The following is a 14873-nucleotide window of genomic DNA, read 5'->3' as shown; positions in this document are numbered from 1 at the left end:
GTAATTCCGGAGTGTCGCATTCGGGCGACAAATCATTTTCAATTTATTACAAGGTGCACCACGGGACACATATTTTATACTTTATTTTTAATAGATTATTCACCAGATAGTTGACACAACCCACGCGTAAAGCTCGAGACAGAATTATATCATTGCATCGTATATAAAAATATTATATACAGGATGTCCCAGGGTTAGTGTGATAACGCTCGTGGGGTGATAGATCTCGACAAATTGAACGTAAAAGTTCTATATCATTTTACGTTTCTTCAAATTATAGTCGAGATATAAATTTTTTTAAATTAATAAAATACAGCGAATAAGTTCCACGCTCTAGTAGAAAATAGCACAACCTACTCTAATACGCATGGGTCGATGCTCGATTGTAAATGTACCGAGTCGGCTGTCTTGCCGCTATAGAAACAATTTTTGGCCCATGCAGTTACTTTATTTAAACACATAAACCAGCTGTTTCACTGGAACGTATACATACGAAAACGTTTCGCGAAAATAAGAGAAATTAACAGTGTATTGCTTGTTCTTTCTATACATGAAAATAGGAAAAATTAACCCTTTGAAGCTCGGGATGTGTTTACGATACGCAATCATCTCTTTTAATCCTTTTCTGCTCTCAGTCTGCTCGCTTTTGTTTAACTATCGCTTTTTTTGTGTGCTCGCCAGTTAACAAATGTAAAAAGAGTTTCGTTGCACTTGTGCGTATTGCGGAAAATAACGATTGTTTGCATTATTTCAACGATATAACATCCACACGTTGAAAAAGTTTGATTAAACGGACATAATTACTCTGGAACTTATTTGATAATTATTAAATTTTATTCCGCGTGTCTAAAAATTTAAATTTATTAAAGGATCTCCCTTTTCTATCACTTTACAGATCTCTACGAAAAAATTTTAATATGATGGGAAAGTATAATATCTCTTATAAGCAAAAAGATATTCTTTCATATTTTCATTAATTTCACGTATTTATTAAATAATATCTGTAAACGAAGACGCGTGGCCGCCGGTATCGATTTTAATTATAAAGATGTACAGTCATTGACAGAAAGGTTGCAACACTTGAAGTTAGGGACACGATTTTAGAAATAGAAATTTGATGTGAACCACTGCATTCGCTTATGCGGCGCTTCACACATATCAAGCGCCGCATAAGCGAATGCAGTGGTTCACATCAAATTTCTATTTCTAAAATCGTGTCCCTAACTTCAAGTGTTGCAACCTTTCTGTCAATGACTGTACAAAATGTCCATTTGCATGAAAGTAACATTTACAGAATCTAAACTTTTAATCGATATTTTCTTGATTTCATCAATATTTACGATATACACTGATCACAATTCAGTATTTGCTGCGTATCTAATTTCCGTTATATATTCGTAGCCTGCGGCAATAACTTTCGCGTGATATCTATGTTACGCAGCCGTCGCCGTAAAGCCATTTGCAAAACATTAATTGATCGGCGGCAAGTCATAAATTTCATGCTAATGATATCCAGAGTGCATTTCATTAACGTATTTTCTATTCCACTGGTTATAATTTTGCAAGTGCACCGGCGTAACAAAATTTACGGCGTTATTTAGTAAAACAGCTAAACGTTACAGGGCTTAAACGATATTAACGCGTAAAATTGTATAGAAATTAAAATAATTAATTTAGAAATTATATCTTATAAAAAAAAAAATTATTTTATAAAGTTATATTTGTCAAAAATATAAATGCATTTACTTCAACGTCCCGAAATGTTAAAATGTGGTTAATATTTTATTATAACGTATTAAAAGGGAGGTATAATGTAGCTTGCTTTTTGATGAAATTATGAAATTATAAGATACAATTATCCGATTGAATTATATTACGGCAGAGAGAAAATTATCTCATCTTAATTCTTATCTATTAGTAATAAATTCTTGAAACTTTAGCTATCTCGGAATAACCGATACAGTTTAGTACTCCGCACACAGATCACGTGCATATAGTTTTAAAACTTTAGAGGCTCTTACGACTAGTACTCCGGGCACTCTCAGAAAATTATCTTAAAAAGTCTTCTGCATTCATATATACATATACAATTTATGTTTCTATAATAACCTTATCCAATTTCAGAGCACTCCGTGTCTGCAAGTTTGATAGATTATGCGCGAGCAAGTTGATTTTATTTGTAGAAAACGACTTTATTTTAATTTATCGTTGAATAAGCTCAGGGAACGTGAATGAAAACTTTGCCAATTAATGCTTATAATAAAATATTAGTTATTATCAGTAAAGGTTAAACCAAATGTTATAAAGGTATACAGAGTGTCCCAGGATTAGTGTGACAACACTCGTGGGGTGATAGATCTCGACAAATTGAACGTAAAAGTTCTATATTATTTTACGTTTTTTCAAATTATAGCCAAGATATGAATTTTTAAAAATTAATAAAATACAGCGAATAAGTTTCACGCTCTAGTAGAAAATAGCACAGCCTACTTTAACACGCATGGGCCGACGCTCGATTGTAAATGTACCGAGCCGGCTGTCTTGCCGCTATAGAAACAATTTTTGGCCCATGCGTGATTGAGTAGGCTGTGCTATTTTCTTTTAGAGCGTGGAACTCATACGCTGTACTTTATAAATTTTTTTAAATTTATATCTCGATTATAATTTAAAAAAACGTAAAATGGTGTAGGACTTTTATGTTTAATTTATCGAGATCTAACACCCCACGAGCGTTGTCACACCAACCCTGGGACACCCTGTATACGGACAGCGCGCGAACACATCTGCAAAACCACCGGTTTCGTTTCTCGCGTTAGTCGGCGAACGTACACAAGCGCGCGAGATGCTTGTGTCCACCTTTGCAGAAAGGAACTGCGCGCCGCAGTCGACGGTAAATTGAGGCTGATACCGTGCAGTCGATTCAAACGGCTGACGAGTTTATCGGAAAGCTTAGTCGCTGGGTGCTCTACCGAGTTTAACCAAAATGCATCGTATCTACTCTCGGGTTAGTGACTGGCGCCTAATACCAGGGTCGTACGAGTGTCGGGTATAACATCTATGTATATTGTATATTAATTTTTATATTATCAACTTTATATATAAACATGTTAATAAGTGTGATAGAAGAAAGCGTACAGGCGAGATTCTCACCGATAACGAAAGCGATAAACAGTTTCAATTCTCCGACGAAAAGTATCGCGAAAACTTTCGGTAATAAATCTCTATCATCCGGTAATTAATTGTTCTATGCGACCACGTAATGAAACGGATATTAAAAACGGGATTAAAACCGTCCATTACATAATGAAACGCTATGCGCGTCGAATCGTATCGTCGCGGATTTCCGTCGTAGCGTACAAATGAAGCAGAAATGAGAAATTGAGCGACAACCTTAGCTCGCTCATCAACTTCTTGCCCGTTACTCTCGCGGTATCGCGCTGATCACACATAAATATATATTAAATATATATTAAATACCTTATTTAAATTTAAAAAAAAAAATTTTTTTATTAAAAAATTTTTATTAAAAAAATTATTTATAATTTTTTTAATTTTAATTTTTTTAAATTTAATTTTTAATTAATTTTTTAATTTAAAAATTACCGATACTTATTTGCAGGAGTAAGATTTATAAATAAATCAGGTACATAAAAATTATTTATAAAAAAAAAATATTTATAAAAAAATTTTTTTATTAAAAAATTTTTATGTACCTGATTTATTTATAAATCTTACTCCTGCAAATAAGTATCGGTAATTAATTGTTGTATGCGACCACGTAATGAAACATATTAAAAACGAAATTAAAACCGTCCATTACATAATAAAACGCTATGCGCGTCGAATCGTATCGTCGCGGATTTCCGTCGTAGCGTACAAATAAAGCAGAAATGAGAAATTGAGCGAGAACCTTAGCTATGTTAATATTGCTACATTAAATGCATATAATTATACATTGGTATGCATCGCAAAATATAGCCCTGCGTTATTCACATTTCTCATTTGCATATAACATACCGGTATTTTTAGGAACGAATCATAACCTTTTAGCTTGCCACGGTGACGCGTATTACAATAGTTTAATTAACGTATATCTTCTTTTTAAGGAAGCTACGATAACATAATAATGGCTAAAAGCATTATACAGTCTCGTCCACAACAGTTTGCTGCAAAAGCTCGTCAAAAAATAGAATGACAATGTGTTCTTTGTGATAATACATAAGAAGAAAAAAAAAAAAAGAGTTTCATTATACTCGCGCAAAAAGGTGTGATCATTATTGTATAATGAATGACCTTTTTTACTTACAAAAATATAATGTTGTACTGTACATTATCTGACACATTTAATGCGTTATATATAGCCGTTCGTTCGTTTCAGAAAATCCCGTTTATTAATGGTCACATTAGACTGACGTCTATCAATCATCGTTCTTAACCAAGAACAAAACAAAGCAACAAATAAAAACGTAAACGACGAGTAATCACAGTGTATCTCGAGAAGAGATTTATTGAAGAATAAAAATGATTAATTAGATACGTAAAAAAAAAATAACTTTTAATAAATAAACTGCATCGATTAGAAATCGATTTGATTTTATAATTATATATTATAATTTTCATTAATTGTTACAGTTATATCATTATACAGGGTGTCTCAGCCCATGTGTAAAATCCTATACAGATAGGTAGGTCTTAAAAAGATAAATAAAAAAGTTCTTTAACGTTTTGAAAAATTTTCAATACTTATTGAAAAAAAAATTAATTTGTCTAGCACAAGAGGACAAGGAAGCTATAGGTGAGTGAGCGCGATAGGCGACGGCGCCAATCGCCTGTCGCACTCACTTGCCCGCAGCTTCCTTGTCGCTCTTGCGCTAGACAAATTAATTTTTTTCTCAATAACAATTAAGAATTTTACAAAATGTTAAATAACTTTTTTATTTATCTCCCTAAGACCTACCTATCTGTATAGGATTTTACACATGGGCTGAGACACCCTGTATATTCTTTGTCTTTACTCGTCACTAATAATCCATTTACTACATTTATCTCGAGCACGAGACAAATAAAAATTTTTTACCCTTTAACGTTGATTCTTCCGGATTAAGCTTTTAAACTAAGGAAATGGATTTTTAAATTGCTAACCAAGTGAAATATATTGTACGGTAAGAGAACGCCGATGCGGCAGTATCCACGGGCGAAGTATTCCCGTGATTCTTGCCGGACGATAATTTAACTTCTTCAATTTGCGGTACGCGATTTAAACGGAACATATGCGCAAAATCGAAGCCTGACGTAACTTCTACCTGCCGGAGGGGATTTTTAACGAGTCGTTATGCTAATCCCACATCTCGTTCATCCGACCACTCGCTGCCGTTTCGAAGTTTGCCCCCTCACCGTTAAATATTTCGGCGGCTGTCGAAAAAACGCCGCTTTGAGAAAGTTGAAGTAAACGACGTGGAGTGAGGTCGCTTCGGGATTACAGGCAAAACGGATGGAAAAAGTTTCAAGCTGGGCGCGTCTGATTAACGGGAAATATGTCGCGGTCGCGAATCGTTGCTAGGAACGGAAACCAATTAAATGTGAAAAGTGAACCCTTGCTAATTTGTTACTTTGTCGTAAATTTACGCGCATCGAATGCTCGAAATCATCATAACTTGCATAAAATTATTTCGCTCAGTTGTGGAATTATTAATTAATCAAATAATAAACGCTCTATTGTGTTTAATCTGTCTTAGCGTATTGCATTACGCGAAGCGTATTTAACACAAATTTGTTACATGTAAAATTCACTCCTGACAGGGTTTGATGCCTTCATTCAATTTTAATAGATATAATATATCTTTGAGACTGGAGTTATCGATGGTGCAAAAATAACTTGTATTAATTAACGACCTTATCGCGGACAAAGTACGTATTTATAAATCATAAATTTAATCATACCGGATATCTTTGCTATTGCATCGCAAGAACGTTCTAATATTGGAAATTTACGACTTCCGCCAACTAGTTTAAATCGTGCTCTTGAAAATGTAGACACACGATATTAAATTCGAAAGTTAAATAATATTATTAACATTTAATACGAGTAACAACAACATTTGAACTGACTTATTCATTTTTAATTTTTATACAAACCGTTTAATATGATAAATCAAAAATTTACATACGGAAATTAAAATAATAAAACAACGTTAAATAAATATAATAAGAACGGATGTATGCATACGTATGAGTGGCAATCAGTTATCATCGTTTATTTAAAACAATATATTTTCGTACTTTTTCAAACATTTGTAATTGATCTAATATAATTAATGTAATAAAAGTTTTTTGTTATTTCGCGGACTAATAAAATGATTTTATTTATTAATATTCCTCGTATCGATCACAGTATGTCATTTTAACTGTCTTACTTTCGTACGGATGATGAACGATTACAGTAAAGTTCATCCTAAACTATGTCCAAAGCTGAAAGTGGGCGATACCTCCTTGGCAGCTCAATAAGAACGCATTAATCATTAAATGCTGTATTATTCTTGATAGAATTCGATTTCGCATAATTAACAAAATTGCAACGTTGCTTTCGCGAGTACGTACGATATAACCATTAAAATATTGAAAGTCAGTCTCATGTCGAAAAATCGAATGATACGAATGCCAATCGCAAAATAACGTGCACAGCCACCCGTAGGTGAGGTCATTTCTGACGCCAACGAATGCGCCTGTCGACAAATATGATATGCTCGCCCACGTTATACCCGACGAGATAAAGCGCCTGATCTTTGAATAATTAAACTACGTGTCTCAGCAAACTTCAGTGTCCTTCACGCGTACGAACATCTCTTTGGTACCAAAGTTAGTCGACGAATGCTTAAAGTCGGTTGTCGTCAAAGAGGCTTTCGCTCGTCTGCACAACGAAAGTAAGAACGGAAAACTCTGTCGGAAGCAAAAAGCGAGGACGTGTTTACATATTCATGCGATAACGGCACGCATCGCTGCGAGCATTTATACGCGCATTTACGGCGCGGCATTGCTCGGCCAGGGAAAATCTGCAAATATAATTCTGGAAAATCCTAGCGATACGCGCGCGTGTGTGGCCGCGTAATTAAAAGGGCGCATTGTCTGGCGTCACGCCAAAAATTGTCAAGAAGAATATTACTTTATCATTGAAATATCTGTTAAGCATACACCGCCCGCCGATCTCTTTTATTCTTTCTCTCGACGGCGAGAGGAGCTTTTATTTGATTCCTCTGGGCACCGTCGGGCTTAACGGTGCCATTGAATTTCTGTTCTTCCATAAAGCAATCGCGCGAATAGTTATCTGCAGAAAAATATTGCAGCATTGTGTATCGCATTAATACGACTCTAACGTCTAGTCGGATTCGCGCCGGTAAGTCGAGTAAAAATATTGCTTAAGCAAACGGTATTGCGATAAACCCTCCACTTTTATAACACGGCCCCGTTTGTAGCTCAGGTGCTTCGAGGAGCCTCGGGGAAATTAGAAGATGTTCAATTAGAGGAAATCGAGTCGCCAGTGCGTCAGTTTCATTAATATTCCCCTGCCCAGAGTAGACTACATCCGTAAAAATGATGCGTGCAGATGCGCGATCGTGGTGCGAGGGAGAAAGTGGACGACAGGTAGACCGTGCGTGGGTTATTGCAGATCCGATAATAAAACGGATGGACGTGCGCGGGCTTCTCGCTCGCGCGGCGCGCGAATTATTATTTGCATCGAACTTAAATACAAACCAGCGGCCAGCGCGAAAATGGCATTGTTTGTAACACGACACGCAAATCGGCTCTCATTTAGAATTTCCATTATGTCACATTATTCCGGCGAATAAATAGCTGCGACTGCGTAGAGCACGCGGGACACTTCAATACGCGATATTCCGCGCTAATATATTGCGCGGCGTAATTACGTAGATTGTCAATTACGGCAGGTGTGTTTAGCGCGGTTGTCGTTAAACTTTTGTCGAAATGATGTTTAATTAGTCCATAGGTGATACTTTTGGCCCATCATATGACACTGTTGATACCGATTGTTTATGCTAGCTACCGATTCGTAAATCACGCGTGTAGTTGGTCAGAAAAGAAATGCACCGATTGCGAACTGTTATTTAATCGTCACGCGGCATATTTAATTCGGTTTTAAAGTAATAATAACATCAGAATAATTAAGTTCTATTAATTATTTGCAGAATAATTAAGCTCGCTCATCAACTTCTTGCCCGTTACTCTCGCGGTATCGCGCTGATCACACTACTTCTCGCGCCCGCCCGTTGCTCTTTCCCTTCATACGCACGTACACAGATACGTACCTACCGGCCCATTCATTAAGTCTCGAGAACATCCTCGCAATTTCTATAGGGTCGTCAGTAGACGTGTACACGACGTGCCGTTTGTTCTGTTCTGAAACTCGAGATGTCCTCCTCGGATAACACGATGAGACCGTGATGGCTAGTGCATACTGGCGCGATCACGACATGAAGTGATAAAGCTAGAGCAGGAGAAAAAGCCTTCCGAAAGTATAATGAAAGCCTATACATTCGCGACGTACAACAAACGAGACGATCCCTAACTCGCTGCGGTATGTTGTTTTTTTAATTAATTTTCACTCAAAGCAAGCTTTACTTTGTACTTAAATGGAAATTTCATTAAGGATTTAATTGTTAAATTAATTAATGTTGAAATTTGACAAATTGCCGGTCTTCTATCAAATTTTCCTTGAGCGTAGATTGACTGAAAACCCATCAAAGAATTTGCGGTTAAGAGATGGAATGGTTACTCTAAGTACATATTTTAACGACGGTTTCTTCAGATCTTTACTGAGTCGAACTTTCCTCAACGCAAATTTAATGAAAAGCTATTATTTCCTGTCACAGCTGAGGTATTTTCAACGTTAAATGTTTTAAGAATTCACATATAAAAATTAATTATTATCGAGCAATTTGAAATGACGCACAAAGGGTTTGCCGTCTACCTTGGCATCGAATTTCTTCTTTATACAAAGCATAACGGAAGAATTAATTAAATTAAATTAAAAGTAGTTAATTTAAGAAGAATAATGCATGGGCGATTTATCTCTTTACACGAGACGCGCTCAAACATTTGTAAGAACAACCTTAGTTCGCCGGTAGCTCCTGTCGAGAGTCGTCGTCAAGTAAATAGCCCGAATGGGACTTGTCTCAGTAAATATGTCTCCTGATACGTCACGGAGCTTTCGCGTTACACGGCATCATTTATAAGATGAAGAAGACGGTTATGGCGTGGCGGAGTAGTGATAAATAAGTCTGAGACGCCTAGCGCGAGCTTTAACGGTGAGGGTTTAGAATCGGGCCGATGTACGCAACGAATATTTGCGCGTTTGCGAGAGACGCGCCGCCGACGTTATTTACACCGTCAGAATAGCTTGCAAATCCCTTAACTCCCGCTGGGACGCTGCAATTGAAAGAAAACTGTTCTACGTGCGGCAATAAACACATCGATGAAACGAACACGTCCGTCATTCTCCGATAAATCACTGGTTGCGAAAGACCGTCGAATGCGCGCAAATTTTTATTTTTTTTTTTTCTTTTCTTTTTTGTGTCGTTGCAAGAAGAGTTCTTACGAACTGTAATACAGGCAGATAGTATAAAGAGGCAATAAAAACGGAGACGTCACGCTGGCGGATAAACGATCGTCGCTATTACCATTGGCTTGTCGTAAACGCGCGAGGCGGACACGCGTCCCGCGTGGTATATTAATGCATTCCACCGATCTATTTATGATCCACTTCCAGTCCAGGAGTCGTTTACTTTCAATTCTCGGGTGTTCGATTAATTTTCGTATCGATGGCGCCCGGGAGCTCGCCGCCACCGCCGCCGCCGCCGTCACACGCTACCGTGAAATTTATGACCCACGGATTTCGCGAACTTCGCCTCGGGTTATGGCCATCGCGGAAAAATCGGTATACCATCGCTGTCGGATATTTAAAAGGGTCTAACGCGGGGGGCGCTATTTGCACCGGGAGCACGATACGTACGCGAACACCCAGAGGCGTGATACGTATTCCCTGGGAAATAACAGCGATTAAACTTTATGGGTCTGACAGTGTCGAGAGTGTCTCTCTCTCTCTTTTAGTCGAACGACGAACACGGAAACCTGAAGCTGATTGCAGAATGTGGCACTGCGCGGGTCAGTCCGATCGTTATTAATACCGCGAACTGTTCCATTTCTGAAATATGATTCGCATCCTCGTTCGTACAGTGACAACGAATCGGCGCACGGATGAATTTCGAATGGAATAAGAAACTAGCGTGTACGTGTGAATCAATACTTTGTACGTCGAGATGCTCACATCTCTAAATCCTCCCGCATATACGATGTGATATGAAAATGGAGTTAAATTTGCATTCACATTTTACGAAAGTATTTTTTTTTTCTTTTTTTAATTTGCCACGATTAAATAGACTAGGTTAATAAGTGTGATAGAAGAAAGCGTACAGGCGAGATTCTCACCGATAACAAAAGCGATAAACAGTTTCAATTCTCCGACGAAAAGTATCGCGAAAACTTCCGGTAATAAATCTCTATGAAATCTTTGCGATACACCAAACGGACTCCTTTTTTTTTTTTTTTTTTTTTGCACGTACGTCAAAGATCTTAGCGGGACTTGATTCATGGATACGGGCGGTTATCCACTCTGGCTTCCGCGTGCATCCATCGATCCGGATGTCGTTCCGGGCAGACACATTCCCCGGTGCGGACATTATTCGCTTCATCGTAGATGTACGGATACGCGTGTCGCAGTGTGCGAGCGTATTCCCGTGCATCATCTCCGGGATATAGCCCAACTGTCGCCCGCGAATCACACGGCGGTACTGTCATCGCGACCCATCCGGTGTAACCCACTTTTCCCGGAAGAATTCTTTCCTCCTCAAATGCAGCAGGCGTGAAGTATTAACCGACGACGAAAGTGGCAACGATGGTAGAAGTGAAGGTCTAAAGATCGAACGGATACCGAGGTAATAGTCAATAAAAGAACCGGTTATCGCCGGAGCAGTTAAATGCTCGAGGACACGTCTACACTGAAAAAAATGTTGTTCATAACATCAATGAATAACATTTCTTGATTTGAAATTCATTAATGCAATGAACTTTTAATTAATACTAAGTGTATTGCATTAAATATTTGTTATTAGTTAATAGTTTAATTCATAAATACAATAAATCACAGTTTGTTAGTGTACCGTATCGAAATGTAATATAATTCAATGTAAAATATCATTAAAGCATTACAAAATTTTATTTACCTTATTTAAATTTTTATTATATTAGGTATTTAAATTTTGTTTAATTTAAAAAAAAGAACGAGTGCATGTTGCAAACAAGAAATGCTGTATATTGGTACCGTCGCGGAATATCAATCCCCCTTAAAACTGACTTCGCAATAAGGCTCGATGTTGAGTGGTACTCAACGCCCGACCGCGGCGGGTTAAAAATGCAGCTTCGACGAGTTTCGGGCTGTTCTCGTCGAGAACGTCTTCGTTTATTTCTCGATATAAAGCTGTGACGAGCCACGTGTCGGATTAGCTTCGACGCTCTAGCCTCTTCCCGCGGCGTTATGCTGTAATTTGCTTTACGGTAGCGCAGCGGGGCGAAGAAACGATGGACCGGGGTTTTAATCTACATCGGATTATACTCTCAAAGAGCGATGCATTTCATTACGCTGGAGCCATGCGGGAAAATGGGCCGGTGTTTGTAGACGGTGCCGGCCGGCGAAGCGATAGTAGAAAGGACGTACTTTCGGCACAGTAAATCCCTTCGCGTTATCGCATTTAGACACCTGTCTATTTGCCGCGGAGAATGAGAAATTACCGTTGAAATATCACGCTTCGTGATCATGAATAACAACGTGTTGCTTTCAGTATAAAGTTTCCAAAAGAGCGTCCGTTACGCCACGATATTTTTAACGTGTGTCGCGCTGTAAAATTATTGCGTGAATTCCGCAAAATGTATCGACGTCAATTTTTTTTTTTTTTTATTGCTTGTACTTCGTATGGTATTCATAAGACTCGTTCAGTTTGAAACGCAACATCGATACTTGGCATCGTTAGAAATAATTTTATAAAAATAATTGATCTATATATGTATATATATATCTTGATCGAGCCGTTTTATCTCTCGTATTTTCTTAACGTGGTAAGGTACACGTACCATCCTCGTCGTTACTTCAATGCTCTCCCATCTTGAACTTTGAAAACGTACCGTTTGTACGGGACAACGCGTTTTATCAATCTCTGACAAGCGCATCACCGAATCGCTCGTGTTAAAGCTATCTTCAGATATACGACGTCGGGTACATAATCTGAAGAAAGGTTCCGTTTCGGGATCGATTTATCGAAGAGGATAAAGGAAAAACCGACACGTTGGAAAAGGCGGCACGAACATTGCGTTTTTCACCCTCCCACTGCCAGCCTCCTCTTTATTAAACGGACGATAAACCCCGTGGACGATTCCGCGTGTCTATAAGCTAGCTATATAAACGCGGTGCCTGCTCCTTCATCCTGAACACAGAAATCGGTTCGTATTAACCCCTATCCCACCCTCGGATAGAACGTCTCTTCCCCTCTACCTTCGGCTTTTCTTCCCCTCTCGCGTTACACCTCGGCATTTGGCACGCCGCGACCGCTTACAAATCTTCGCGGAGTAATGCGTATCGGCGTGAAACTGCACGGAAGGCATTGCGCGGAACGACTCTTATTTCTCATGCATGCGAATCCGCCGATGTCTGCCTGCCTGGTACGCTAAACCGCGCCAAATCGTAGAGAAATCGATGCCGGACGTGCTAATAATACTCGGCACGAAAATCGGCACTGTTAGTATCTTCTCGGCCGAAATGTGTTTTCGAAAGTTGTAGAGTTAATAATTTATAGCGATAATAAACGTTAAGTTTTTTTATCTTTTTTTTTCTAAATTTGAGTGCAGAGAATAAAGGTGCCAGTTTTACAAAGTGTTATTAATTATTATGTTTTTAGATATGGGTTTCATTATTTATATATAATTGAAACGCGGAGAGAAGCGTTACTTTGCAAATAAATGTGTCAAATGTACTAATGAATTATTTTATAGATTTTTTTTTTTTTTTTTTTTTGTGCAGAGAAAATTGTAACGCAGATGAAATTTTTCTTTTTTGCATAGCTAATATTTCGTCTGAATTTCGTTCTTGTAAAATAGGTGGGCCAAAAATTTATTTTCACTAGTAAAAGTTACAATTTTTTAATATAAGGTAGAAATAAGATATATGTAGAATGAATTACGAAGGGCCCGGCATAAAACTAGACTGCGGAGAAGTTGATCGACTCTCGCTACTACACCAACATGATAATCATGATATAATTTACATGCGGTACATGAAGTGGTATAATGACCAGTATGTTGCAACAGGCGGAGACAATCCGCAATTACCGCGGTGTCACGTCTACTTGATGTATTCATGGATCGGACTAACTATTGTCACCTATGACGCAAAACGGAGCGGAGAAAGGTCGAGTAATTTTTAATAACGTCAAAATAGTCGCGCGCGAGGATGTAAAATATTTCCTCGAGGAATTTGTAATTTCAGGAGCAAGATTTTCGACGTGTTTCGCCCGAGGCGAGGCTTGTTAACGGTGAATTAATTTATTATTCGGGATGGGGAAATAAAGAAGTCGCGGCGCGCTTTGAAAGCGCCCGGCCGTAAGATTTTCTTGGGCGAGGGATAAACCAAAAGAGCACGAGAAAGGATTGCGTTACGCCGAAGACGACGCTAAAGTCGGTATTAGTTCTTCGCGGTCTATGTGCGCGTGTACGTGCACAACTTTCCGTTAAATTCAGCATGTTTCCGCTGAGCTCGAGAAATCTGCGAAACGGGTGACCCCTTCGTCGTCTTGGAAAATTATACGACGGTCGAAAATCTTCGCTAAATTTAACTCCGCAAAATATTATCCCGCCAACGAGCGTCGCTCGGGCAACACGCGCGTTTTTCGTGCCCGCTCTCGCCCAGGCCAATGGCAAACGGTACAATCTACATTCACAATAGCAGGAGCGCTCTTTTCTTCGTTCGTACAACAGCAAACGGTTTACGTCAGAATGTTACAACCGCCGGGTATTCGAATCCTCGTCTTTGCCTTCGGACGAATTCCGCGCTATTTCAAGCGCGCGGGGCTCGGCCGTTCGATGCAATTCTGACGACGTCTCTCCGACTTTTCTTTGGACTTTTTAACGCGAGAGCGGCGAAGATTTATGCGGCAGTTAAAAATCTACCGTATAAATATATTACCGGAGCAAATTTCCCGAGTGTACATTAATCTGAATTTTTGTCCGCGTCATCGTGACCTTCCTGTAATACGTAATCTACAGACACACTTCATCATATAATTCTCCGTTTGCACGGCGAATGCGGATAAATTTTTCAGATTGCACCGGCAGAACTAACTTCGCGCATTACGTGGAATACAATCTCGCGTGATAAATTTATATGTTTAACATCGAATAAATAACGTTCATGTAAATTCCTCCGTTCGATCGTTTCCGCCGATACCTCTAAAGCGCTTCGGGCAACTAAATTCGTAAACGGAGCGTTTGAAATGATTCGTTTAACTTTATATAGGCGGTTTCATAAGTTTCGACGTTTCATGTTGCTGCGTCACAGCAGTCTTAAGCCTCCCTATACATACATATGTATGTACGTACATTTTCAAATTAATATTTCGTTATTTACAACTTTTGAATAATTTTTTTTTCTATTCACATATATTTAATAAAAGTAAAATTGTGACGTAATGATGCGCTTTTTGATATTTTAACAGTAGTTTTGCAAGTGTTTTAAAATTAGTTTTAAGTAGATTTCC

General features: G+C 38.5%; 1 protein-coding gene across 2 annotated transcripts in view; it reads right to left on the bottom strand.

Moving 5' to 3' along the window:
* LOC139103299 (platelet endothelial cell adhesion molecule) overlaps nucleotides 1–14873 on the bottom strand; it is a 153062-nt gene that overhangs the window by 22125 nt on the left and 116064 nt on the right. The gene's annotated exons all lie outside the window — the stretch shown is intronic.

The sequence above is a fragment of the Cardiocondyla obscurior genome, linkage group LG01, assembly GCF_019399895.1.
Source record: "Cardiocondyla obscurior isolate alpha-2009 linkage group LG01, Cobs3.1, whole genome shotgun sequence".
NCBI lineage: Eukaryota > Metazoa > Arthropoda > Insecta > Hymenoptera > Formicidae > Cardiocondyla > Cardiocondyla obscurior.
This window is presented reverse-complemented; position numbering and strand designations above follow the sequence as displayed.